Source organism: Notamacropus eugenii, chromosome 2 (assembly GCF_028372415.1).
Source record: "Notamacropus eugenii isolate mMacEug1 chromosome 2, mMacEug1.pri_v2, whole genome shotgun sequence".
Lineage (NCBI taxonomy): Eukaryota > Metazoa > Chordata > Mammalia > Diprotodontia > Macropodidae > Notamacropus > Notamacropus eugenii.
Window position 1 is genome coordinate 518,303,776 of NC_092873.1, and position 26,732 is coordinate 518,330,507.

Genomic DNA, 26,732 nt, shown 5'->3' on the forward strand with positions numbered 1-26,732 from the left:
AAAAGAGATGTGATGGGGAAGAGGAATTGGGTTGTACTGTTCAATCCCAGATAGTAAAACCAGAAGAAACAGATAGAAATTGTAAAGAAGAAAATAATCTTCAGCCCAAGAATGGTATGGAAACCATACACATAATTAGTTGGAATTTTCCAGTCAAAATAAGTGAGGCATCTGGATAGGCACTAGTTACTTTCAATGAGTTCAAAATAAGTCTGATGGACTGTATCCCAACTGGTAGTGGGTATTCCTGACTCACTATCCATAAGAAATTGTGGAGAAAAGGAAAATGCCACAGAAGTGGAACCAAGTTAAAAAGTCTCCTCATTTTCAATAAAGGATAGAAGGTAGTTTCCAAAGTCTAGGTGAATGATCTTGATGCCAGCTACTGGCAAAATTCTAGAACATATTATCAAAGAGATGGTTATTAAAAGCCTGAAAAGGAAGCCATGATCACAAAGGGACAGCTGAACTTCAAAAATAGATCCTACCAGACTAACTTCATTTCTTTTTGGATGTGGTAGAACAGACTGACAGATAAAGGGAATACTATAAACACCGTTTACTGTGTATTTAAATCCAGAATTTTCCAAAGTCTCTAATCTTATCCATGAGGACAACATAAAAGGATATGAGTTAGGTGACAGACCAATGAGATGAAAATGAAACTGACCAAATGACTAGATGCAGAATGACTTAATTAATGGTCCAATGTCAACTTAAAGGAAAGTCTCTTAAAGGAAAGTGGAGTGTCTAGGATGTGTGCTCAGCTTAACACACTACTATATTACATATCAATAATTTCTATGAAGACATAGAATGTATGTGTATCAAATTTCCAGTTAATACAAAACTGGGAGGCATAGTTCATAATTTTATAATCTACAATGACTCCAACCATCTTAGAGTAAGTTTCTGTAGTGAAATTTAATAGGAATAAATGGAAAGTATTAGACTTGAGTTTAAGAAACTCAATTTCACAAGTAGATGGGAGAGATGTTGTTAGACAATATTTTGTGTTTAGAAAAAGATTTGGGGATGTCACTGGACAACAAGAATATGACTCAAATGGAATTATACAAAAGTCAAAAAAAAGCGTAATCTTAGGCTGCCTCAACAAGGTACAGTGTTCAGAGCAAAAGAGAGGATAGCCTCACTTTTCCTTCCAGGAAAAGCCATGTAACCATGTTTGCTTCAGTTTCCTCATCTGTAAAATGACCTGTAGAAGGAAAATGCAAACCTCTCCAATATCTTTGCCAAGAAAATCTCAACCGGCATCACAAAGAGTCGGACACAACTGAAATGACTGCACAACAACACTCCTTCCTAGCCACACGATATCTGGAGTATTATACTAAGTCCTTGACTTCACATTTTTGGTGGACATTGACAAGCCAAACCTCTTCCAGAAGGGGGCAAATGGGGTGGTGAGGGAACCAAAAGCCATATTATACGTAGTTCAGTGGACGGATGTTAATCTGGAGAAGAGAAAGCTGGGGGTGGAGTGGAGGGACATGGCAGTTGTCTTTAAGTATAAGAAGTATCTATGAAGAGGAAATAGATTCACTCTGCTTGGCCCCAAAAGGCAGCACTACTTTCAATGGGTAGAAGTAGCAGAGAGATACATCTGGACTCATCCTAAAGAAAACAAATTTCCTCACAGAGTTATCTAAACATGGGAGTGGCTGTCTCAAGAGAGAATGAGTTCTCCATCACTGGAGATGTACAAGTAAATGATGAATGCTGTACAGAGAGGATCCCTGTTTATATATGAGTTGAGGGGGATGACCTCTCAAGTCCTTCCTAACTCTGAGATTTTACAAGTTCCCTTTGCTAAGTTGGAATTTCCACACCTGCAAAATGAAGGTATTGGGCCAGAGATAATCTCAAAGGTGCCTCCAGACTCAATATTATGAATAAAATATCAAAGGAAACGTAGGATCAAAAAAAGATAGCTCTCCTGATATGTGAGGGTCAGGGCCAGGGTGGGGATGGGGAGTGAGGAGAAGAGTGGAATAGACAGAACATGACTCCCAGAGGCAGAACCAGGTGGAAATTCCAAAGTTTTGCAAACAGTAATAGAGGTGGGGAGGAAAGGAGCTGACATTCAGGGGAAAGGACTTAGGGGTTTAGTATTGACATTCATGGTTTACTGTTCCAGCTTCATAATTCACTTTTACGCATGACATTCTCCAAATTACCTCACCTCTCTAGACTTATGAGATGGTGATAATATAACTTGGCACAACCAATCTCTCAGGGCGATTGTGATAAGTAAATAATAAAATGAAGGAAAAGCATTTAGCAAACCACAAAGCATTATAGGAATGACATCGTGAGGAGACGACTGTTGGCCTCTGACTCAAGGATGAAAGGTCATATGGGTTGGGAGACACTGGACAAATCCTTTACTAGGCAGAGAAGATATGGCTGTACATTGATAAAAGGAGTTTCCACACTGGGAATTCCCCACCTCAATTAAATCCTAGATCTGGACAAAAGCAGAAGAACCTATGTAAAGCTGAATTATTATAATAATCATAACTGCTATTTGATGACTAATTAGTGTCTGTGGGTGGGGTATTGAAGCATGTTCTTAATGGGCCATGGAAATATCTCTTTCAATAGTTTCTTGGGGCCCATAAGGGATAATGTTATTTTTGCTTGTTTTACTTCCCAGAGGAACAGTGCCCTGCTTCAACAATAAAAAAGTGGAATTTGAAGAGGGCGAAAACGTCCTTGTTCTAATTCATAAGCTCTTTCTCATCCATCCTCCTCCTCTGGGCATAGCTGTGTCCAAATCATCTGGGCAATTTGGCATTTGTACTATTTTTAAAGTCTTGCAGAGAAAAGCGACCAACCAGCTCCCAAAGGAAGTTGGCAGGAGGCAGCCTTCTCTATCAAGAAATCCTTCCTCAGGCCTAACCCAAATCTAGCTAGTGGAGCTGAGGGAAGAGACCCACAGACACAGAATCACAAGAGCCACAGAGCCAGACCAGGGATCCTGGGGTCTTTGGACACGAATTTTACCTCCCCATGCATCATTTTCCTCATCTGCAAAATTGGACATGGAGAAATAGGCAATCAGTGAACATTTATTAAGCACCTTCTAGGAGCAGGGTACCATGGTAGACACTAAGCTTCTAAAAACAAAAAGACAAACAGTCCTTGCTATCCAGGGGTATAAATTGTACTTCTGATTTTGACCTTTCCTGCTCTAAGGCCTCTCCCAACCCTGACACTCCCTGTTCTAAGCCTCCTCCCAGCTCTGACATCCCCTGTTCTCAGACCCCTCCCAGCTCTCACATTCCTAGGCTCTTCCCTGCAAAAGCTGCTGAGCTGGCCTGTTTGCTAGCCCACCCTATGCTGGAAGACCACTCCATGGCTACCCATGGAGCTGTAACTACCGATGTCTGAGCATCTGACAGCTAGTAAACATTTCCCTTGGCACTGGGTATAAACCAGGACAGGTAGGGGAGGGAGCTGTCCAACCCTTTGCTGACTGTGAAAGCATAAAGAGAAACCTAAGGTTGGGGAAGCCTAGGAAAAGAAATATTAATGATTATCAGTATTTCTGTGACTTTAAGACTTCTAAAGCATTTGGTACACACTACCTCCATTACTCCTCATAACCACCTTGCCTGGTAAATCCTGCAGGTTCTATTTTAGCTCCATTTTGCCAATAAGGAACCATAGCTAAGAGACATGAAGCAATTAAGTCATTGTCACACAGCAGGCTTAGCAGGTCAGCAATAAGACCCTAAGTCTCCAGGTTCCAGCTTCAGGAAGCTTTTCTCTGCAACCAGCTGCCTCTCAAAGGACAAAACACATTCATTTTGTGTGTGTGTGTGTGTGTGTGTGCACGCGCACGCACATGTATGTTTCTTCCTCAAAAACATAAAAGCGAACAAATTTCTTGTTCTATGACAACGGCTTCTGCAGTTTTCTAAGCCATCCCTCCCCCTTAGAGAAACTCCCATAAAAGATCTTTAACCACTCCCAATGGCCAATAAAGCATGATTCCAGGAGAGACCAGGAGAAGGAAAAGGGAGCCAATCAAGGCCCCCAAAAATCCCAAGTTCAGCCTGAGCACCACCTTCCCTAACTCCTATTAAACAACATCTGAAGAAATAATTGTCACAAAATCTCACTTGGAAATGAAACCCCAGGCATTATATTAGTTCAACATGAGAGCATCAACTCTGCTTTGTACTTGAAAGCAATAAATGTAAATCTACCTTAAACATCATAAGTCAGAGGCAGCCTCATAAGTTGAGGCAGTTCACACTATTTCCCATGATAGCTGCTGAGTTCTTAAAAGCAGGAAAGGCCAGCTGGAGAGTCAGGGAGATGGAGCAAAGTGCATACCCGCCCCTGTGAAGTCAAGAAATGGAGGACCACTAGGGGAATGGGGTTGGGGCGAAGAAACAGGGTAGCAGGGGCTGCTATTTTGATTCTTCAAGAGTCAAAAACCAACCAACTGGCTCCCAGGCTGGGAGCTCCCAGCTCTCCTTTCCTCACCTCTGATTCTGGGAATCTCTAGCTCCTTTCAAGGCCCAGCTCAGAAACCAAGTCCTACAACACATCTTTCCTGACTATCCCAGGTGCTAACTCTTCCCTGGCCTCCAGTTAGAATCAGAAAATCATAGTTTGAGAGCTGGAAGGGACCTCTAAAGCCATCTTTTTGAACTCTTGTTTTCAGGTGAGGAAAATCAGTCTTGTGGCAGTGAAATGATATACCTGTGAGCACACATTCTCTTCTGTATTTACAGATTTGTGTGTATAGTTACCCATTCCACATCAGGACTTTCCCCATTGCGGATTCATGCGGATTGCTGGCATGGAAAATTAAATGGGAACTTTGGAGAAGTTTTGCAGACAACATGCAAAGGCCAGAAGATGACACCAAAAAGTTTAGAAACTCAGAAATGAAACATATATACGTATATATAGTTCATATGTATGTGTGTGTGTGTGTGTGTGTGTGTGTGTGTGTGTGTAGTATAATACCAACATCTTTTACCTTTTAATGCCATAATAATTCAAATTTCTTCTCTGGTACCAAGGGAAAACCAAAGAATTTTTGGAGATTTTCCAGATCATGGTGGAGGCACTGAATCCACAACCCCCAGAATGGGGAAGGGAAAACTATACCGTGTGTCTCAAGTGCAATAGAAACTCCATTGGGACAGGTACTGTTTGTATTTTATCCTTATATCCCTACCACCTAGTAAAGCTCCTAGGACACAGTAAGAACTTAAATTTTTTTTCAAATTAAACTGAAATGAAGAGCTGAGAGAGAGGAAGCCAACACAATATCCTTTTCTATCTCTACCCTGAGGACCTCAAAGCACTTTAGAAGCAATTCTCACCTTGAGATGCCCTGGGACACTGTGGAAAAAGAGGATGAGAGGGAGTCCAAGAATCTGGAATGGGTTCCTCTCCCTGGCTGCATGCCCTTGACCAACTCATTCAGCATTCTATACCTGAGTGTCCTACTCTCCAAAACTAGAATGATTCTTGACCTACTTCCCTCCGTAGTCAATGATTTTATAAACCATAAAGCAAAAGGAAGTATTATCATTCCCTACAACTGACATGGCCCATTGAAGACCCACCTTTGTGGTTCACTGTGACTTAGAGGTGACATCTAGTTCTTAGAGGTGATTCAAATGGAGTGCAAGCTCTGAAAAGGCTTACAAAGCCAGAAAGGCTTGATTGCAGAAATGGAGATGGTGTGGCCATCCATCAAGGACCACCATAGTTCAGTTAAAAAAAACTCATCCCTAGAATTTTGGTCAACAGGTGACAGCATTTTGGTGATAAACATTTCTGAAGAGCATCTATTAAAAGGGAGGAGTTTTACTTGCATGAATAAGACCGAAGAAATATTTTTCAGAAGCTCAAAGTAGATGAGGGCATTTTGGAGCATGTTCCCTGAACTTGGAGCAGTCCATGATGAACAAGACATCAAGAACAATCCAGCTCCTTGGTACTCTTAGAAAGGACAAATTCTCAGACCAACTGAGACTCAGAACAAAGTCTAACTGACTCATTTTACATATAAGGAAACGGACACTTAGAGAGATGGAGTCCAAGGTCAAGTAACCATAAGTAGTAAAGCCTAGATTCAAATTCAGGTCCTCTTTATCTAAACCTAGACTACTTCTACCCTATTATGACCCCATCTAAGCTAGAGGGGACTTGGTACTTTGTCTGATTTAGAGAAGGAAGGAACCTCAAAGGAAATATAGTTTGACCCTTTCATTTTACAAATGAGGAAACTGAGTCCTACTTGAATTAGCTTGTCACACAGGCAACAAACACCAGAGTTGGTCATGTTACTAATCCAATCTCAAATAGTTTAGTTACATATAAATAATGGTGTGTATTAATAACAATATTAGTGATATTAACATTAATACTTGTTCGTCATTACAGCATTGTTAGTCATAATAATAAACTGCTAAATTTATTAGTGATAATAATGATAACACTACTAATAATATATATTTGCAGTAATTTCCATTGAGTCAGTAAGACTTAGGTTTAAGATCAGCCTCTGAAGCCTACTAGATTTGTGACCTTGAGTAACTCATTTAAATCCTCAGCAGCATCAGGCAGCTCTCTGACACTCTATGTTGCAAAATAGGGATTGGTCTGCATTGGTCGAGGGAATTTCCTCACCAGGAGTTCACTACTTGTATATAATCACAGGTCTGGTACAAATCATAACAATAAATTCATGCTTGACATGTATTTCTGTAATACTTTAAGGTTTGCAAAGCACAAAATTATCTTGGTTGATCCTTCAATTTTATGAGGCAGATACTGCAGTTATGTGCATTTTTACAGAATAGGAAAGTGAGGTTTAGAAGACATGCATCGAAGGTAAGATTGAAATTAACCCCTCTCTCTTCAGTATTCTTTTCACTATACTACACTGACAATATCCTTTTCTATCTCTACCCTGAGGATCTCAAAACACTCAGAAGCAATGCTCACCTTGAGATGCCCTGGAACACTGTGGGAAAAGAGGATGGGAGGGTGAAAATAAGAGAAAGACAGCTTATGCATTGAATTGTTGTATCTGGAGAACAGACCAGAAGAGGGTCACCAATACCTTGGTAAACCCACAAATGACTCAAGAGAGGACATGGAAAAGAATTTGTGGCTTAGGAAGTGGTGGATGGGTCACAATCTGCACTGGTTGGGGGGCTGTCCACCTCCTCACAGACCCCTGAAAGAATCACAGAAAATATGTGTTGAGGAACAAAAGTAGGGGTGGGGAGAAGTGAACATTGACCATCATACCCACTCCGTTTTAAAAAATTAATATTCCATACGTGACCATTCTTAAATATTTCCAGCTCTAATTCCAAGACTTTACTTGACTTTGGATTCACTGCTCAATAGATGTCCTTACTTCAGACCAGTCTACATACCTGTCCATATTTATCTTCCTAAAGTAATACATTACCCAGTTCACTCTCTTCCTTAAAATCTTCATTGGCTCCCCATTGCCTCGAGGTTAAAGAACAGATGGAGACAGGTGAGAGCTGATTTTCCTACTCTGAAATTGCCTTCTATTTACACTGTCTATATCTGGGTATGAATCCTTTGTTTTTCTATGCTTCCTCCTCAATGAAAATGTGATATCCTTGAGAGGGGGGACTCTCTTTTCACCTTTCTATCTATTAAATGGTGCCTGTTACAGAGTAAGCATTTAGTAAATCCATTTAGAGAGGTTGGCTGATGATGTACCCTGCTAATATCTAGGGGCAACTGGGTGGCACAGTCAGAAATACCTGAGTTCAAATCCTCCTTCAGACATTTATCAGCTGTGTAACTCTGGACAGATGACTGAACTTCTGTCTGCCTCAGGATCCTATCTATAAAATGGGGGTAAAATAGTCCCTATGTCACAAGGTTGTGAAGATTTAAAAAAGTAACATATGCAAAGTATCATGCAAATCTTAAGTGCTACATAAAAGCTAGGTCTTTAATGCCAAGAGCAGGCCCACATGCAAATTCAGCAGAGGATTTTTTGTTTTATTTTGGTTTTTTGTGGAATAAATCAACCAATAAACAGCTGAATGCTGCTTTTCCTTTATACTTTCTTAGCCCAGATCCTAAAGGTGCGCACAGTTAGCAAATGAATTATCCCATCTCTTCGTTTTCCCTGAAAATAGGCAGAACCAAGGGTCATAGAGATGAAAGGACATTTGAGATCATTTAGAGCAAGCCTTTCAAATCCATGAAGATGCCAAGGTCCAAGGAATTTAGTTACTTGTGTACAGTCACACAGTCAGCAAGTAGCAGAGTTGGAATTCGAAGCCAGGTCCTTGGACTCCAAATTCCAAATTTTTTTCATTGTACCACAGGTTGCTTCCTCTCCGGGATTCACAGCAGCCTACACATGTGACCTCGGAATTAAATAAATAGCTCAAGGGCTAAGAGTTCCCATGATCAGATGGTTCAAAATTGTGTGGGTCCAGAGATAGTTATGGTTAGATAGAGAAGTCTCCTAGAAACAAAAATTATGTTCTTGCTTAATATGTTGAGAACCTGTACATGGTTCTCATTGTAGTGGATTTCTGGACAACTCTTCCTTGGTTTCCTAACTAAGTGTTCTTCCCAGGATTTCCCTGGTTTATCCTGAGAGGTGAGGGGGGAGAAAGGTTCTCCTGGTCAATGAGGCTAAGTCTCATTGTAATTTCCTTAGATTCAGGTGAAGTCCCAAGGAGAGAAGCATGGATATCCCTCAAAATCTACAAGTTATGACTGCCCAAGTGAGACACCAGAGTAAGCCTCATGACTCAAAAGCCATCATAACCCATCTGTGTGAACCCCAATCTCATTCATTTGACTTTGACCTGTGGCAGTCATACAACATACTTTTGAGTCTAAGAATCAATGTCGGGGCCAGGAGGGACCTTAGAACATAAAATGTTAGAAGTGAAAAATACCTTAAAATTGGAAGCAGCAGCAGAATAGAGAATATTCCCATTAGCCAGGGCTTCTTAAACTTTTCCTACTCAAAACCCCTGACTAGAGCATCAAGCTAGAGGGGGATTAAGGACATAGAACAGTATAAAAATCATCTCCCAGAATTGGAGTCAGAGGTTCAGTTTCACTCTCTACTGCTTGTATGACCTTACATAAGTCACTTCACATCTTGGAGCCTCAGTGTTCTCTAAAAATGAAGGAATTGGACCAGATGGCACCTATTGTACTTTCCCCACTCTAAATCTCTAATCACATGGACCTATCAACAATGAATGTAGTAACAGTGTTCTCCATGCTGAAGGGGACCTTGGAGATCCATCTGGGATTGTGGGAGAGCTGGATGGAAGATCCCAGGATAGCCCTGTAAAAATGCAGATCATATAATATTGGTGTTGGGTGGGTACTTCCAAAATAAGAAGGTAGGCCACAGAAATTCACAAATGGAAGAAAGGTTGGATATCACCCAGTCTCACTGTTAGGTTTTAGGACAGTTGTTTTCTATAGATCAAAATGACTTCTCCAAATTCATGCAACTACTAAGTCAGAGAACCAGAACTTGAACTGAACCCAAACTTCCTGTTTCCAGATCCAGGATTCTTTCCACCACAATGCACCAAACAGTCTTACTAGCTACAGACCAAATCTTAAATGGATCCAGCTTCTCATGTTTGTTCTAGTTAAGTGTGGAGAGAGGCCCTAAAGTAGATTTTAATTAATACAGCTGTTTGGCTCATTGAACTAAAACATATCTACTTAAAGGGCGATTCACTTTATTCCTGGCATGTAGCTTTTGCCGTTTTCCACCTCACTAAAGCTTTGTGCCAAATAGTAAGATTTCCCTGAAGTTGTCATTAAAATTCTGTAATTAAGTGATGTGTGAGCCATGGTACCTGCACACTGCATTGGGTGGAGGGGCTGTAGAAAGATTTCAGTTGGCACTTGACAGGATGAGGTAGAACTTCCATTCTCAGCCAACTGGACTGACTTCTTTTTGTAAAAGAAAAGTTGGAAGATGAATTGGCCACTTAGTGGCCCAACCATGCTCAAAACCGTTGCCTTCTCCTAGCTACAAATTCCCTTCAGTCAGTCCTTGTGTAACATGAATTCAAAGTCTCTTACCATCCCTTTTCTCTTCCTCATATACTCTCTAGTTTAGGGGATCTTAACCACTGGGTTCATGAACTTGATTGTTTTCAGTAGCTGTATTTTAATCTAATTGTTTTTTTAATAATTCTATATACCTTTTATGCATTTAAAAATTATACAGAAAAGGAGCTCATAGGTCTCAGACTGCTAAATGCACCAAAAAAGTGGTTTAGACCCTTTACTCTAGCTCATCTTTAAACCATGGCACCAAGAACTCAACCTAATGGAAGAGTATGGTGTAACTCTCACATCCCTATTCCCAGACAGAGGAATTGGACAGGTTTAGTTTGAAGGAGGGAAGACTCAGAGGGAGACTCGATAGCTTTCTTCAAGTATTCGATGGCTTGTCATGTGGAGTTGGGATTTAACTGGCGCTGTATGATCCTGAGGGCAGAGCCAGTGGCCAGGGTAGGCACTGCAAAGAGACCAATTCTGGCTGAATGTCAGGAGCAAAAAAATAAACTTCTTAGCAGTAGGTGGAATGGGCTGCCTTGGGAGCTAGTGGGTTCCCACTCACTGGAGGCTTTCACATGGATGCTGGCAGACTATTTCTCACTATATTTTAGAAAGGATTCCTTTGTCCATGGATTAGATTAGGTCAGCCAATGAGCTCCCTTCTCCTTCCCAAATTTGGGGATCTCAGCTTTCTCCCTCCATGACCCATATTAACACTCCATTCCATTAAATTCTCCTGCTGACCTTGGGCATCACTATGGATCTCTTCTAAGCCTTTGAATGTGGTCCAAAGCAAGTTGGTATTCCCTCACTTTAAAGCATTTAAGACAAGTAAGACAATTAATATCATTTGTTGCAGAACATTCTTCATGTGCTAGGCTCACTTGAGAAGTCCCAAGCAGCACTTGCAAATCTGTAGCAACAACATTGTCATTTCATATGCTGAGAACCTGAGGGCTATGAAGGAAGAGGGGAAAATACTACCTTATGAAAAGTCATCAGCAAATGTGCTAAGTAGCTGTTTTCCAATGCAAATAGTCAGAGACTGAAATCAAGCTCAAACCACTTCTTCTAAGCAGGGAGTTGACTTAAGGGTCCCAGATGTCACTTAAAGGTGACATCCTTTCACTTGGGAAGCAAGGGAAAGTGGCTTGGTGGAGAGAGGAATGATGATTCGCCTAAACTGAGGAGGACCAGAGCAAGGGATAGAACCAGCTGTGTGACCAGAGGCCCATAGACCAAGCTAGGAGTCTTTAAGATCAGTACATCCATGGGAGGAAGGTGGGCCCCAGAATTGGTGAGTGACAATAGGTGGCAGGTTTGTGGGTTATGAATCTAGTGTTTCCATCCTCTCCATGGCTTTAGCAGAGGCATTCAGGCACACCAGATACAGGATGAAGCCCAGAGTCAAGAAAACCTGGATTTTTGCTTATAATTGTATCCCCAGTGCTTAGCACAATGCCTGGCACATAGAAAAGACTTCATAAATGCTTTATCTAGCTAGACCAGAAGTCAGGAAGTCCTGGATTTACCCACCTCGCATGCTTAATGGCTGTGTAACTTTGACAATATTCATCCATTTCACTGAGATTGTCCATTTTATTGGCACATAACTGGGTAAAATAAATCCTAATAATTGCTTTAATTTCATCTTCATTGGTGGTGCATTCACTCTTTTCATTTTCCTACTGGTAATTTGGTTTCCTTCTCTTTTTTAATCAAATTAATCAGTGGTTTATCTATTTTATTGGGTTTTTCACAAATCCATGTAACCTTAAGCAAATTACTTTAATGTTAAAAATAGAATGGTAAGGCACCTGAGGTGAAAGAGGTCAAGTGACTAGTCTAAGGTAAATCAGATAGTAAGAAGTAAAGTTGAGATTTGAACCCAAGCCTTCTATCGTGGATGTCCCATTCTTTGTACCATGACACCTCTGAGCTCTTACATACTTGCCCGGGATTCTTTCAGGAGAGAGAGTGTGGGGATTGCCCAATCCTTCACTGACTCTCTTACATATTTCCCAGAAATATTTCCAGAATTATAGCAATACAGTCTCCTCGATGCTTGGAAATCCCTCAAATCAAGATAAATATATCCGCCTGTCAGCCACTGGAAACTCATCTCACTTTATATAAACTTAATATAAAAATCAACACCCTAATGCTTTTCATTCCCTCCCATCATTCCCTGACAATTCTATAGAAAACCACTTCCTTTCAAGACAAGGTAGTTTGTATTGAAAGATTTTTCATTTCTTCAGATTCAAATTCCACCTAGATCCACATCAATTGGTTGACAAAAATTTTTAATTAAATCAGAAGAACAAAAAGTCCTGGTTTTTGCACTGGGTTGGAGGGTTATCAGTGTTCAATCCCACACAGTTACAAAAACCTCCAACCTCAATTGCCTCTTTGTTGCTCCCACAAACAGCAGTTTCTCAGAAGCAATTATTGAAAAGATGGAAAACCTTTTAAAAGATGAAAATTAAAGCTGCTCTTGGACTGCTATGCTCTGGCAGGGGCTGAGAATGTGGTCTGCTACTCTTTGGAAGAGAGGGTTCTGAAACAGGGCCCAAGGCCAGGACTTGGTAAAAATGGTTCCCCAGAAATAGTTATGGAGTCCATAAAAATTTAGAAGAAGGAAACCATGCCACTTTTCACGTCAATGTGGCTGACAGACTAAAGTGTCAATCATCTATTTTTCTCTGGTCTTAATACCGTCATTGGCTGGCCCCATGATGATGGACAGCTTCCTCAACCAATGGTAGAGAACAAAGCTGTTGGGCACATTCTGCCACTGTCCCTCCTCCCTACTGATTCAACTCAAGAGAAAGGTACCAGGCTGCAGTCTGGGGACTGAGAGTGGGAGCTGTTTTCCTAAGAACAATACAAGTCTATTTCTCAAATTATGCTGGTCACTTTTACCTGTTCATAATTACTTGTTGCTAGAACAAAAGGAGACCAGCTCTCAGACCTCCCCAAATGGGGCAATGACCCAAAATGCTTCAGGGTAGTGCCAGTCCTAGGGTGAACATTATTTCTTCTTTTTTTTTTTTAAATCAGCATGGATTTTTTTCTCACAATCTGATGTTCTTGGGATCATAGGAACTGGACCTAAAAGCAGCTAGTCTCCATTTTTTTAAAAAATCTATCTATCCCTATCAGTGAAAACTGTCTTTGTTGATACAGCAAATAGTAGAGCTATTGTATGAATATGAGATGAGCAACATAGAAAGACAATGTTGCATAATGAAGGGAGAGTTTCAGGGATTCAGGAAGACCTAGGTTGAAATCCTGACTCTGACACGCAGTGGCTGTATGATCCTGGGCAAGTCCCTTAACCTCAGTGCCTCAGGCAACTCTCTTGGACTGGAAGTAACAGAGTGGGTGCAGATCTGAATGGGTAGAGGGAGTTTTCCCATCTGCAGGTGCCCTATGCCATTTGAAATCACAGGTTCCCAGCTCTCTCCTAGGCTTATATTATAAAATATACCCCAAATATGACATTTGTATAGGAAGAAAAAAATTAAATTTAAAATGTTTAACTTTTGTGTTTTACTTAACAATAAAAACCTTTTAAGCTTGAGAGCAAAGTAAATATTCTTTCTTATTTTTGAAAATCCTCTTGTATGACCTGGAGGAGAAATCAGTCGAGTAAGTCATTATTTGATTCCTTTGATTAATGCAGATAGCAAAGCAAGGGATTTTCTGATACTACTTTAAAATAAAGAAATAAGAACCACCAATGGATGGGTCATGATCATCAATCATGTGACTTTTCCACAGAAGCCATGTTCTTTTCTCTGTAGGTATTCACCTCACACAAAGCAAAAACAATAAGTGAAAGGAAGTCATTTCTTATTTCAACTTGGCAAGAAGCTGTCTATCCATCCCTCTTGCTTTATGTATTTTGCCTTAACATATAATATCAAGCCTTCATTTCCTATTCACTTTAGAGTTGTTCCTGCATGGGTCTGAGGAACTGCTTGAAGAAATGTTGCTGGACCATAGAGTACAAGAAGGAGAGTCATTTCTAATAAGGCTGGAAAGGGGGGCTCAAAAGACTTTAAGCCTCCTTGGGGGTGGGGGTTGTTTTTCTTTTTGCATGTATTTGTACCTCCAAGGCTTAATACAGTGACTTCATACATGTTTGTTGACTGAATTAATGCCAAACAAAGCAGTAATGTTTGATCTTCAGGGCAACAGGAAGCTCTTGGAGTTTATTGAGGAAGAGAGTGACCTGGTCAGGCTTAAGGAAAATCACTTTAGTGACAAGGTGGAGGATGGGATAGAAAGAGGAAAGACTGGAGGCAAGGAGACCAATGAAGCCACCATGCAATAGTCCGGGTGAAAAGAGACTAGGATCTAAGTTGAGGGCTGGTACAAAGGTAAGAGCTCTGGACATGAGCTTCCACTTCTGACTGTCATAAAACCTTGGGCACAGGCTTCTCCTCTCTGTTACTCAGTTTCTTCTTCTGTAAAAAATGGAGTAGAGTGGTTGAACAAAATTATCTCCAAGGTCCTTTTACTTCAAGCATTTGATGATCTAAACTCCTTCCCAGCTCCTATATTCTATGTTTTAATATTCTGCACTCTCGGGTCTCTTCCAGGTCTGATATTTGTTCAAATGTTCAAATGTCGTAATATTTGAAAAGTGCTTAGAACAGTGCCTGCATACAGTAGGTCCTTAACAAATGCTTCTTCCCTTCCCTTCCAAGGTAACTTCTAGCCCTGATAGTTCATGTCATATTTCATAACATTCTATGTTCAAAGGTGCCTCCCAGTCCTGACATTCTATGTCCTAAGATCCCTTCCAGATCTGACTTTTGGTACTGTATATTCTAACATTCTATACTCTGAGGTTACTCCCTGCTCTAGCTGGATTCTGAAGTCCCTCCCAGCTTTTACAGTTATCAATTTCAAGTTCTTTGTTTGAACTGAAATGATCATTCTGTGGCCACTCCACACACTTACTTACATTTCTAAGTTGTCAGCCTCTTTGCTAAATAACCGAATCAGCCCTGAGAGATTAAAGGGTATTTATAATGCAGCCGCAGAGGTGGCTTTAAGTCTATGACATAGCAGAATTGATTTCTCTACATCCAAGATTTATCTACCAAAAATATAGATCTTACAATCTGGATGTCCGCCAAGTCATCCCAAAGGAAAGGCAACAAATCATCATTTTTTCCCCTGGCAAAGCAAATATGATGTGCCAGGAACAGAAAGGGTGTTATAATCGGGAAAAGGGAGTTGGGTCTCCTCAGTGACTTGTAGGCAGAACAAGTACTTCTGTGTTTCCCCCTTCAAGGAGATAAGAAGTAGACTCTCAGGCCCCCTCATGCAGCCTCCTAGGGAAGGGTCCTGTAAATCTTGGTTGCCCATGACAAAAAGATTACCAAAAATACCCCTTCAGAGAGGTCAGAGGCAGTCCACTATGCTGAAGCAATTCTGTGATTCCCTTATCCTGTTCTGGCCTTCTAATATGGTTCTGATATCCTCAGTGTCCTCATTTGGGATCCTGATGCCAGTTCTGGGCTTTCCTGATGTCTGGGTTTGATACCCCCCAGGACTATGGTCTTTCTTCATTTCACTCAGAATTCCTTCCTTGATATTCATGAGTGTTTTTAGTAACTTCATATCTTACCCTCTTATTCATTTTTGTTCCTTCACAGCCCCTTCTATGAGGATGACCTCAAAAGCTGTGAGCCTTGCTAACCATTTCAGGGACTCAGCTTCCAATTTAGGGACCATTCCCCTCAGTCTAGTGGGATGGTAAGAGTTCCCTCCTTTTCTCTTCTAGACTTCCCTAATCTCTAGATCTCAATACAAGTTACTACACCTCCTAATATTCTTGGCCAAAGAACCTTTTTGTCCCCAAAGATTCAGAGATCTAACATAAGGGATATCTAATGTGCTTTCTCCCTGATACCATATCTTGGGATCCCTTTGAGCACCTACTTTCCATTTGCTTTCTTTCCCCAGCACCATATATTCCAAGCCATAAATACCCTTTTCTAGAGTCCATTCACCAAGAAAAAGAAAAAAATGTTAAAAACTTTCTTCATTCCCCCATGCTATTCTCCATTTTTTTTCCCATTCTGTCTATAGCATTTAATGCTGGGGAACATGCCCTCCTCCTGGATACTTTATTTTCTATGAGTTTGTTTTTTTCTTGTTGTCCTCCTACTCATCTGACCTCCTCAGTTTCCTTTTCTGATATGTGATCTATATGTCATGTCTCCTAACTGTGAGTGTCCCTCAAGTCTCTGTCCTGATCCCTTTTCTCCTACGTTTCTAGAATCACTTGGGAAGTTCATTAGCTCCCATAGGTAGCTATGGTAATTGTTCCATTTCTACAAAGAGAACTCCCAGATACATAAAGCCAGCCCTAATCTCTCTGCTGAGCTCCAGTCCCATATCACTAACTGCCTAGTGGACACTCCAAACTGTATGTCCTGGAGGCATCTTAAATGCAGTATATCCAAAAACTAATTCTCTCCTCTCACTTCTGAATTTAGGGTCAACCATCCCTTCAGCTTCCCAGGTTTGGAACCTCAGGGTCATTCTGGACTATTCACTCTCACCCACCTCACATAGCCCATCAGATGTTAAATCTTGTCATTTCTACCAGAACATCTTGAACATCCTTCTCCTTCTTCTCATATGACTACTACCCTCGTGAAGACTGTCAGCTCCTGCATCATTATAGTAACCTCTGATTGGGTGTCACTCCTTCCATTTTTTCCCTTTTCTAATCCATTCTCTACACCAGTGATGTCAAGCTCAAATAAAAATGAGGGCCACTAAACCCTTCATAAGGATCCCTGTCAGCACATATTTATGTAGAAAACTACATATTAATCTTTTATTGTATTTTCATTTATTTTGTTAAATATTTCCCAATTACGTTTTAATCTGATTTGGACAACACTGGAGAATTCTATGGGATGTATGTAGTCTGTATTTTGATACTTCTGGTTTACACAAATGCCAAAGTCATTTTCCTACTTCCTATGTCTGATAGTCACTCTCCTACTCAATAAACTCCTATGACTCCCTCTCACCAAATCAAATGTAAACTATTTGGCACTGTAAGTCATTCATATCCCAAATCTAAATGTTCTTTTCTAGATTTGCCATATAGTATTTATCATCTTTCCCACACTCCAGAGTCCAGACAAACCAGCCTTCTTTTATTCTGACATAATCCTCCATCTCCCTTCATGGACAGGTTTGCACAGTCTCTCCCTAAACCTGAAATCCTTCCCTTTTCACATGTGTTTCTTGGAATCTCTTATTTCCTTCAAAACTTAACTCCTGCTTCACTTTCTACATAAGCCCTTTTCTGATCTCCATCAGCCGCCAATTAATGCTTTTTACCCCAAAATCATCTTATATTTATTTTGTTAATAATAACAACTATCATTTAAATAGTGCCTACTATTGGACAGATTCTATACGAAGTGCTGGGGAATCAAAGAGATAAAATGTGAAAGAGCTCACAGACTACTGGGGAGATAACATAAAACTAATGACCAAAAAAAAGTGTATGCGTGTGTGTGTATAATGTGTAAATGTGTATGTGCGTGTGTGTACATATGTATACATATGTGTCTGTGTACCTACCTATATACACATACACGTGCATATACATACATATATACATATATACATATATAAATCAAAATAGAGAAGACACTACAATTGAGAGATCAAGAAAAGCTTCTTAAAGAAAGTAAAAGTTTAGCTGGGCCTTGAAGGACGCTGGAGAGCTGTGAAGCTCCCATGAGATCATTGTGTAAAGTGCTTTGAAAACCTTAGAATGTGCTATAAATGTCAGTTATGATTATCCCAATCCCCCATGAACATCATGCATTGCTCACCTGCTTTCTTTTGTATCTTATCCTTGTCCTACTGAATGACTTAGGTGAACTCTAATTAGAGCTAATCCTCTTTCCTGGTCCTGGCATCCTCTGATCTGACAGCTAGCCTATACACTGGTGGTAGCTCTAAATCCTGGTATCCCAAGAAAGCTGAAAAACTACCTCCTACCTCTCCCTGACCCTGGGCTGCCCTCTGGTGTCCATTTGTGGCATTACCTCACTGGGGGAGGAGGGGGGACAGGTTAATCCTTACTGTACCAGCAGGATCTAACCAAAGGCTGGCTTTACCTTTGATTCAGTGTCCTCTGGCCAGTCTTCCTTTAAATATTTTAGGTATTTGCATTTCCATCAACATGGGTATTCCCTTGACTAATATAAATTAAAATTCTTTTATGATTTAGTACATGGTCTTTCAGACTTGTTGAGACTGAAAACCTGATTCCCCTATAGTCAGTCTTGTGTTAGCCTCCTCCTAGGTTGGTCCTCAAATAAGAGGCCTACAGTCTATCACCATTTGAATTCAAAAGCCTCTTCCATGGACTCTGTGGGAAAGACCTTAGGAAGAGTCACCTTCATATTACAATAAGGCACTGACTGGGCTTATTTGTCCTTCATTCTCAAAGAGGACCATGACATCAGGAAGATGATGCCATGACTTGTGATTAAACTGGATTTAAGTGAGGCTGTGCAAGATCACCAGCTTCATTTTCTCCTCCAGAGACAACTGGGTTCAGTGGCAAAATATAGATCGGGACAACTGGAGATGAGGCCTAGGCAGTAGGGTGGGACTTGACCAAAAGCTCAACCCCTCTTCCTGGAAGTCCAACTCTAGAGAATGTTTCTGGACAGTAACAACTCTCAAGGTACTTCACAGAATCCAGTTAAAGACACTTTCATTAGTCCTTCAAAGTCAGAATATGTCTCTTTTGGGGTTGGGTTGGGAACGTGAGAAATGGAGAACATTAAGAGCTCATTGAGTCCTAGGCCTTCATTTTAGAAAGCAAAGACTCATAGAGCAACAAAGGACCTTAGAGACTATCTAAAGGAGGAAACTGAGGCTCAAATTGGGGAAAATGACTTACTCATGGTCACATAGCTAGTAAGTAGTAGAATCAGGGTTTTGACTCCTAAAACATTGTTATTTCTACTCCATCATGAAGCCTCACTAGTAACTTCAGTCAGATGGAAGGGAAGTATTTGTGTATGTGTGTAGTTGGTGGAGTGTAGGGTGAGGTAGAAAGGGAGAGGGAGGGTAACAACAGAGCCAAATATTTAAATCAAATGTTCCGACAATCTGTGCTTTTTTTATGTGAGGGTTTCTGTGCATCCATCTATAGATACACAGCCGGGTGAGTACATTTTATAGATGTGCATCTTCACACGTATAAAAGCATCTTCCCACAACATGAGGGTGTTCGTTTTCCCCTTTTAGCTTGTGGGTTTTTAGAAGAAAGATTTCAGGCTGGGCTTTGTGCAATCTCCAAGTATGTTCCTTAAGGATTATAACGCCCTACATGCCCCTTCTCCTTCCCATTTCAATTAAATGTGATATCTATACTTTGAATGGTCCTTTCCCTCCTTCCTTATAATTATAATTCTATTTTGGTTTCCAGGGACTGAAATGCTAAACTAATAAGCAAGAGTGGCTTTCTCTGAGCTCATACTTGGGAAAAGAGCCCATGGCCAGAATTTAGGTCCTATCTCATCTACTATGTACTAAACTAGAAAATGCTTCCATTAAAATCAAATCCATTGACTAGAGGGAAATATGTTTGGGACAAAATAGAGAAAGTTTTGGGGGACTTGATAACTTAGTAGTTCCTTCAAAAGTCACAGCCACACTTATTCAATATATTTGTTAGTATAACATCATTTCCCTTGACTGGAACTATGTAGTTGCCTCTACTACCCCAAACTCCTCCCCGCCCAATTCATTCCTCTGTGAGAAATTGGGTCATCCTTGAATTTCATTCAATAAAGCATTTATTAAGCATCTACTGATTGCCAGGCATAGTACTCAGCATGGAATAGGTGTTAAATAAATGCTTGTTTGATTCATTGGAAACAACCTCAGGGAATCTAGCCTACCTCCTACCTGAGCAGAAATGTCACTTCCCCTGTGCCCAATGCCACAGCATTCCTGGCATGTGGTCATTCAGACTCAGCTTGAAGATACCCATTGACGGAGAAATTCCAGTCTGACAAGGCAAGTCCTTTTGGCTTTGAGTAGCATGGACTGTTAGGAAATGTTTCATCATACTGAGTGGAAACCTGCCTTCCTGTGGCTTCTAGTCAGGACTGCTGGTTCTACCCTCTGGGGCCAAATGGAATAAATCTAATTCTTCCCATGATAACACTTTGGACGGAAGAAGACAGGTATTGTATCTCCACCACCACTACCTCCAAACCCTCTCTTCTCGAAGCTTAACATCTCTACTTCCTTCAATAAATCTCCCTATGGCACATTTTCACATCTCTTCACCACCTTAGTGGCCTTCCTCTAGATGCTTTCCAGCTTGCTAAATAACCATCGAAAATTTGGTATCAAACACTGGATATATTACTCTGGACATGATATGACTGGTTCAGAGTACAGCATTATGTTTTTATTCCTACAACAAAAGATTAAATCTACTTTGGGAGCTGGCCATATCACACTGCTAACTCACATGAAGTTTATAGTCCTGGATCTTCATGTGGTCTATTTTCTAGTCACATGAATGTGTCATGTGGATGCTAAATGACTAGAAGGCTGCAGATGCCATGTTGGATGGTCTAGCTTAATCCCTGAATTCCATAAGCTTCTTGTCAGAGGAAGGTATGGTTTAACAAGTGGTCCCAAGATATTTCCTTCATCTCCCTTATGCCATTCTATTAATAAGTAAAGTAGATTTTTATGGAACCTACCAGTTTCATGGAGGACCATTTCCATTCAAATCTTTGGGAGGCATTGAATCAGCAATTAAGCTATTTGAAGAGAAACAAAGGCAACATGGCATATGTCGATCTTCTCTGGGTCATCCCCACAATTTTATCCTTCAGGAAAGAATGCAATATGCTGACAGACATTTATTTATGTCATATAGTTGGCTGATTCCAACAGTATACAGAGGCCAGCAGGGGGATAAAGGCAGTTTTAGCAAAGATTCTAGGATCCCAGATGTGGGGCTGGAAGGAACCTCAAGAGCCATTTACATTTATAGATTTTTTTCTCCATTAGAATATAAACTTTCTGTGGGCAAGAACCATGTTTTTAACTTTACCTTGTATTTTCACATTTAGTACCTGGCATATAGCAATTGCCTGATAAATACTTGTTCGCTAACCATGTAGCCTAATTCCTTCATTTGAAAGAGGAGGAAACCAAGGCCCAGGGAAGTCCAGGATAACTTTCCCCAGGCACAAAGATAGTAGGGAAGGGAAATAAGAAGAACCAGTGGGGAATAATGAAAAGCACATTAGGTATAGAGGCAGAAAACCTGAGTTCCAATTTCAGCTCACTTTGTTTTACTTTGTGGTGAGCTTCTGGGCCCCTACTTTTATCATCTGCAAAATGAAAGGGTTGGGTCAAATGATTCCAGAGTGAAGAGGAGGAAGAGCAGCCTGTGCAGGAGCACAGAGAAGGAATGTCCCATATGAGGACCAGCAAGCCTGTCTGAGCTGGGTTACAAAGTCATGAAGGTGACAGATGTATTGTAAGCATGGAAAGACAAGTTATACAGTAGAACAGAAGCTTCTTGTAGATCAAGAAATCTACCCTCTTATCTGTGGAACCCCAGTGTCTACTGTGCCTTGTATAATTGGGTCTTTAATAAACTATGTAATTATATTTACTGAACTAAATTGTGCTTAAGTCTGGTAGCATGTTAAAGATCAATAAGTGCTGGATTTGGCATCAGAAGACTTCGATTCTAAGCCTGGATATTCTTTTAACTACAGTGTGATCTTGGACAAGTCACTTAAAAACTTTGGGGGCATTAGTTTTGTCATCTATAAAATGAAGAAATTGGATGATATGACCTCTGAGGTGCCTCTCAACTCTAAATCAATGATCCTGATAAAATAGCAGCTCCATAAAGCCAGGAATTATCTGACTTTTGTGTATATATGCTCATTCCCTAGCATAAGGAGAAACTTGACATAACAGATGATGTCTTAATCTAACAAATAAAGAAAATTTGTGTTATTCAGCACCTTGGACAGACCCTTGCACATAGCTAGTATGTAAGAAATATGGGTTTGAATTGAATAGTTGTTCCACATCACCAGCACTGGAGAAAGTGTGACATACATACACAAATCCTTCTTGTTACTTTACATTCACCTCTTACACTAATATTCTACAGGCCTAGCTAGAGAAGGCAAAAGATGACACAAAATGGATTACTATAGTTGAAAATATGGCTAGGTTGAAGGGAAAATATAACACCTCTCACTTCACTATCTAGGTACCAGAATTTTAGCCTTTGCTCATCTCAGGAACTGTCATCATCCTTAAAATTGTTCAGCCCCAAGGCACCCTAGAGATCACCCACTCTGATCCCCTTATCCTTTGAGATAAGGAAACCTCAGGGGGAAAGGGCTGAGGGCTTGCCTAAGTTACACAATAAAATGACAGCAGAATGGGGATCCAACCCCTAGGTCATCTGGCTACTTACCAGTTCAGCATCCAACCGCAAACCTCTCTCAGTACAAACAAATCTTGGTCTTATCAAGCATACCAAGAGACACAAACCCAGGAACCACAGCCCTTCCCCCACCCCAAACCAAGCAAACCAGCCCTCAACTACAAAAGAAGTCTGGTTTGCTATATCGGCATTTCACAGGACAGAATTTCATTTTCACACATATGTGTCAGAAATTACAGGAGGGGAGATTCACAGTGTGATTTACAAGAGTGTGTCTGCACAACTGCCGGCAGTACCAACCATCACATCTCACATTTCTTCAGAGCTTTAGGGTTTACAAAGCATTTTCCTCAAAATGAGGTTAGTAGCACAAATGCTGCATTGTTTGTTTCTTGTACAGTCATTTCATTGGTTTGGGGGGGAGGTTCTCAAAGTGTGATCCGGGATCTCTTGGGGGTGCCCCAAACTCCTTCAGGGTGTTTGTGGGGTCAAAACTATTTTCATAATAATGCTAGGATATTTTAATGTAGAATATGGTAAATATTGCCAGATAGAAGCCACATAAATAAAAGCTTGGCTGGTGGGGGAAGGATCCTACATCCTTTTGAAGAACATAAAGGGGTCCCAGGTAAAATTTAATCATTTACAGGAAGCTTCTCCTATTACCCGTTGATTCTAGTGCCTTGCCTCTTTTAATTATTTCCCATTTATCTTGCACATAACTTGTTTGCACATATTTGTTTGTTGTCTCCCCCATCAGATGGGGAGCTTCTTGAGGACAAGGACTCTTTCAGCCCTTTTTGTGCTCTCAGTGCTTAGCATAGTGCCTGAAACACAGTAGACTCTTAATAAATATTTATTGATTGGTTGAAGTCCAATATGTAAGCCAGGGAAGAGGGGAGGGAGACTGCTCCAATTACAGGTGTCTTATCTTCACCCAGATTCCCCAAGGAATGGTCCATTGCAACCAAAGTGGGGGATGTGATGCTGATTTCCAAATTCACAGAGAGAGAGAGAGAGAGAGAGAGGAGAGAGATACTCCCCCAGGTGGCTGGCTTATTCCCTCCATTCAATCAGGCACCAAAGAAAGCTTTCTGCCAAATGAAGCCAGAGAAACTTCCTTTGTCTGTGTGAGGAGGGAGAGTAGGCCCAATCTGATAAAGGAGATTAAATAGCCTTGAGAGTCTGACAGCAAAGAACAGTCCCTATGGGAATCCCAAATCCTGCTGGTGCTACTACACTCTTCCATATTACTCCAGTAATAGACCCACATGATATCAAACAAGCAGATGCCGGAACAATGTCATGACCCACAATTTCTGCAAACCAATTTTCTCCCAGGTTGGATGTATAAAATGAATCCAAATGTGTGTGTGTGTGTGTGTGTGTGTGTGTGTGTGTGTGTGTGTGTGTGTGTGTGTATGTGTTAGGGTTGGGTAGGAGGGAGGCATATGTGTATATGCCTGCGTTTGAGTATGTGTGCATTTATGTTAAAGTCAGACTCATTTCCCTAGGATTCTCATACCCCCCATTTGACCTTCCTGCTTTAAGTGGGTAGGCCCCTTTTAGGAAATCCTCTCAGTTTAATTTGATGACCACTTATTAAGTGCCTATTATTTACCAGGATGTGTGCTGGGTGTTCAGTGTTACAAAGGAAACAAATAACATGGTCCCTACCCTCCAGTTACTTACAATCTCAATAAGGCTTACTCCCTTTGGGGAAGCACTTGGACATCAGTGTACTACTTGAGATACATAAAATAATATTGTCTTCAATCCACTTTCCAGGTTCATTTTTAAATTGCTGAGAAGAAACTCTGTGTTATAATGATGTGTGTGTGTTCATCCTCCGTTGCCAAAGAAGACCGTGCCATCAGAGAAATAATGACATGACTTGCACTTGACTTTGTTTTGAGTGAGGGAGGGCTGTGCAGGTCACCAGCCTCACTTCTCCTCCAGAGCCATCTGAATCCCGTGACCAGATATTCATCAGGATGACTGGTGATGACCTAGGATGAGGCAATTGGGGTTAAGTGACTTGCTCAAGGTCACATAGCTAGTGAGTGTCAAGTGTCTGAGGTGAGATTTGAACTTAAGTCCTCCTGACTCTTGCACTGGTGCCCTAACCACTGCACCCCCTAGCTGCCCTGCTATAATGACGGACTTGGGAGGGAAGAAGAGAAAGAAGGGGAGGGAGGAGAAAGAAAAGAAGGAACAATGGAAGAAGAAGTGATAGAAGAAGAGGAAGAGGGGAAAGGAATGAGCATTTAAGTACTTACTATGTGCCAGACACTGCACGAAGCATTTTTTTTATATTATCTCATTTGATCTTCGCAACAATCCTTGGAGGCTGGTGCTATTGTCATTCCCATTTTACAGTGGAGGAAAACAAAGCAGAGGTTAACTGACCTGCCCAGGGTCACACAGCTAATGGGTCTGAGGCTGGAAGAAGGAAAACATCTCATTATGTTTATGTAATATTCTATAATTGACAAAACACCTCTACATCGCTTTAGAATCAACTGAAGGAACTGAGGGTGTTTACTTTGTGGCAGAGAAGATCGGGGTACAAGACCACTGTCTTCAGATAGTGAAAGGCTGCTACAGGGATGAGGGATTAGCGTTGCTTGGTCTAAGAGGAAGTAATGGTAGTGTGGGAAGGGGACAGGGGTTCTTTTTTAATGGCAAATCAGAAACATTATTGTCCTCTACCTAGCCACAGGCTTTTCCCTTCTATTTCTCTTTCCTCCTGCATTTTTTTCCTTTCTGTGTTGTCTGTAGTTAATTCTTACTGTCCCTCTATCTTTCCTTTTCCATAATGGGAATATTCATAGAGTCCTGGAGTTGCAAGGAACTTTTGGGTAAATCCAGTCAAACCACCTGCCCAATGATGCTTTGGTAGAGTGAAAACAATGCCGGACAAGTGACTCTGCTGGAAGAGAACCTCGGGTCTAAAATTTCCTTTTTTCCTTTTTCTCACCTTTTTCCTCTTCTGAAAAATGGCCACCAGTAAGCCTTGTCATACCTGCTGCTATGGATCGTTTTGATGAAAGCACTTCAGGTGCCACAGCACATCATGGAAAGTGAAGCTACTCCTTTTTATCTGCTCTACAACCTCTCTCCAAGAAGGCATTTGTCCGTCCTCTGATTAAACCCCGCTCAGGGATGGGGTGATGGGGAGCAAAGGGCATTCAACTTGAGTTGGGAAGGTTTGCTAAGTTTCCACTATGTGGGAGGCACTGGACAATACAAAGAAATAAAACAATCCCTGCCCTCAAGGGGCTCACTTCATATCAGAAAGACAACATGTGAATACAAGACATTAGAGATTTATAGTTTCATGTACAGACCCCTCTTTTTGTTATAGAATGTATATGGAAACTTCTCTTATTTGAGGTGTAAGTTTAGGATTTCAAAATACAAAAATCTATATGCAAAATAAAGAATTTTGAATGAAAATAAGTATTTCAAGAGGCAGAGGTCAGGTGGAAGTGCTTTAAAGTATGGGGATGGGAGGTGGGAGTGGAAGGGTAGCCAGTGGGAGTCCCTCCTCTTTAACCTAAAACTCCATGGTTCCTCTAGCTGATTTTCTCATAGTATGATCTCAAGGCCTTTCATCATCCTGTTTGTTTTCTCCATGGTTCTGCCTCCTCCAAGAAGTCTTCTAGGAGAGCTCCAGTTAACTCCTGTTTCATTTTTCTTATACAAATTTTAGATTGGACATTCAAAATTTCAAGAGAAACAAGAGCCCTGAATGGGGTTGAAGTGGAATCAGAAGACTTCAGTGGAAGAAGTCTGCCCAGAAAGCCCTGAGCATGACCCTTATATATCAATTTCAAGTTTAGGCCTTCTTGACCCTACTATGGTAGCCATTAAGCAGCCACAGGATCAATGACTTAAGTTAAAACAAGAAATTGAAGGACATACAAAATGTAGAAAAAGACAGTGACCCTAAGTCTGTCCACCAGGACCCCCATAGGAGAAAGGGAGGGGAAACAAAAACAGACAACAAGCAGCCTTCATACCACCCCCCACCCCCGTCCTTTCCCTCATTTCCCTCCAGTCAGCGATGTGCTGGAGCTCACAAAAGCCTTCTCTCCAATAAGTACAA

General features: G+C 40.9%; 1 protein-coding gene across 11 annotated transcripts in view; it reads right to left on the reverse strand.

Annotated features, from left to right (window-relative positions):
* The window catches only part of DAB1 (DAB adaptor protein 1), a 1,307,076-nt gene that overhangs the window by 1,240,764 nt on the left and 39,580 nt on the right, over positions 1-26,732 (reverse strand). The gene's annotated exons all lie outside the window — the stretch shown is intronic.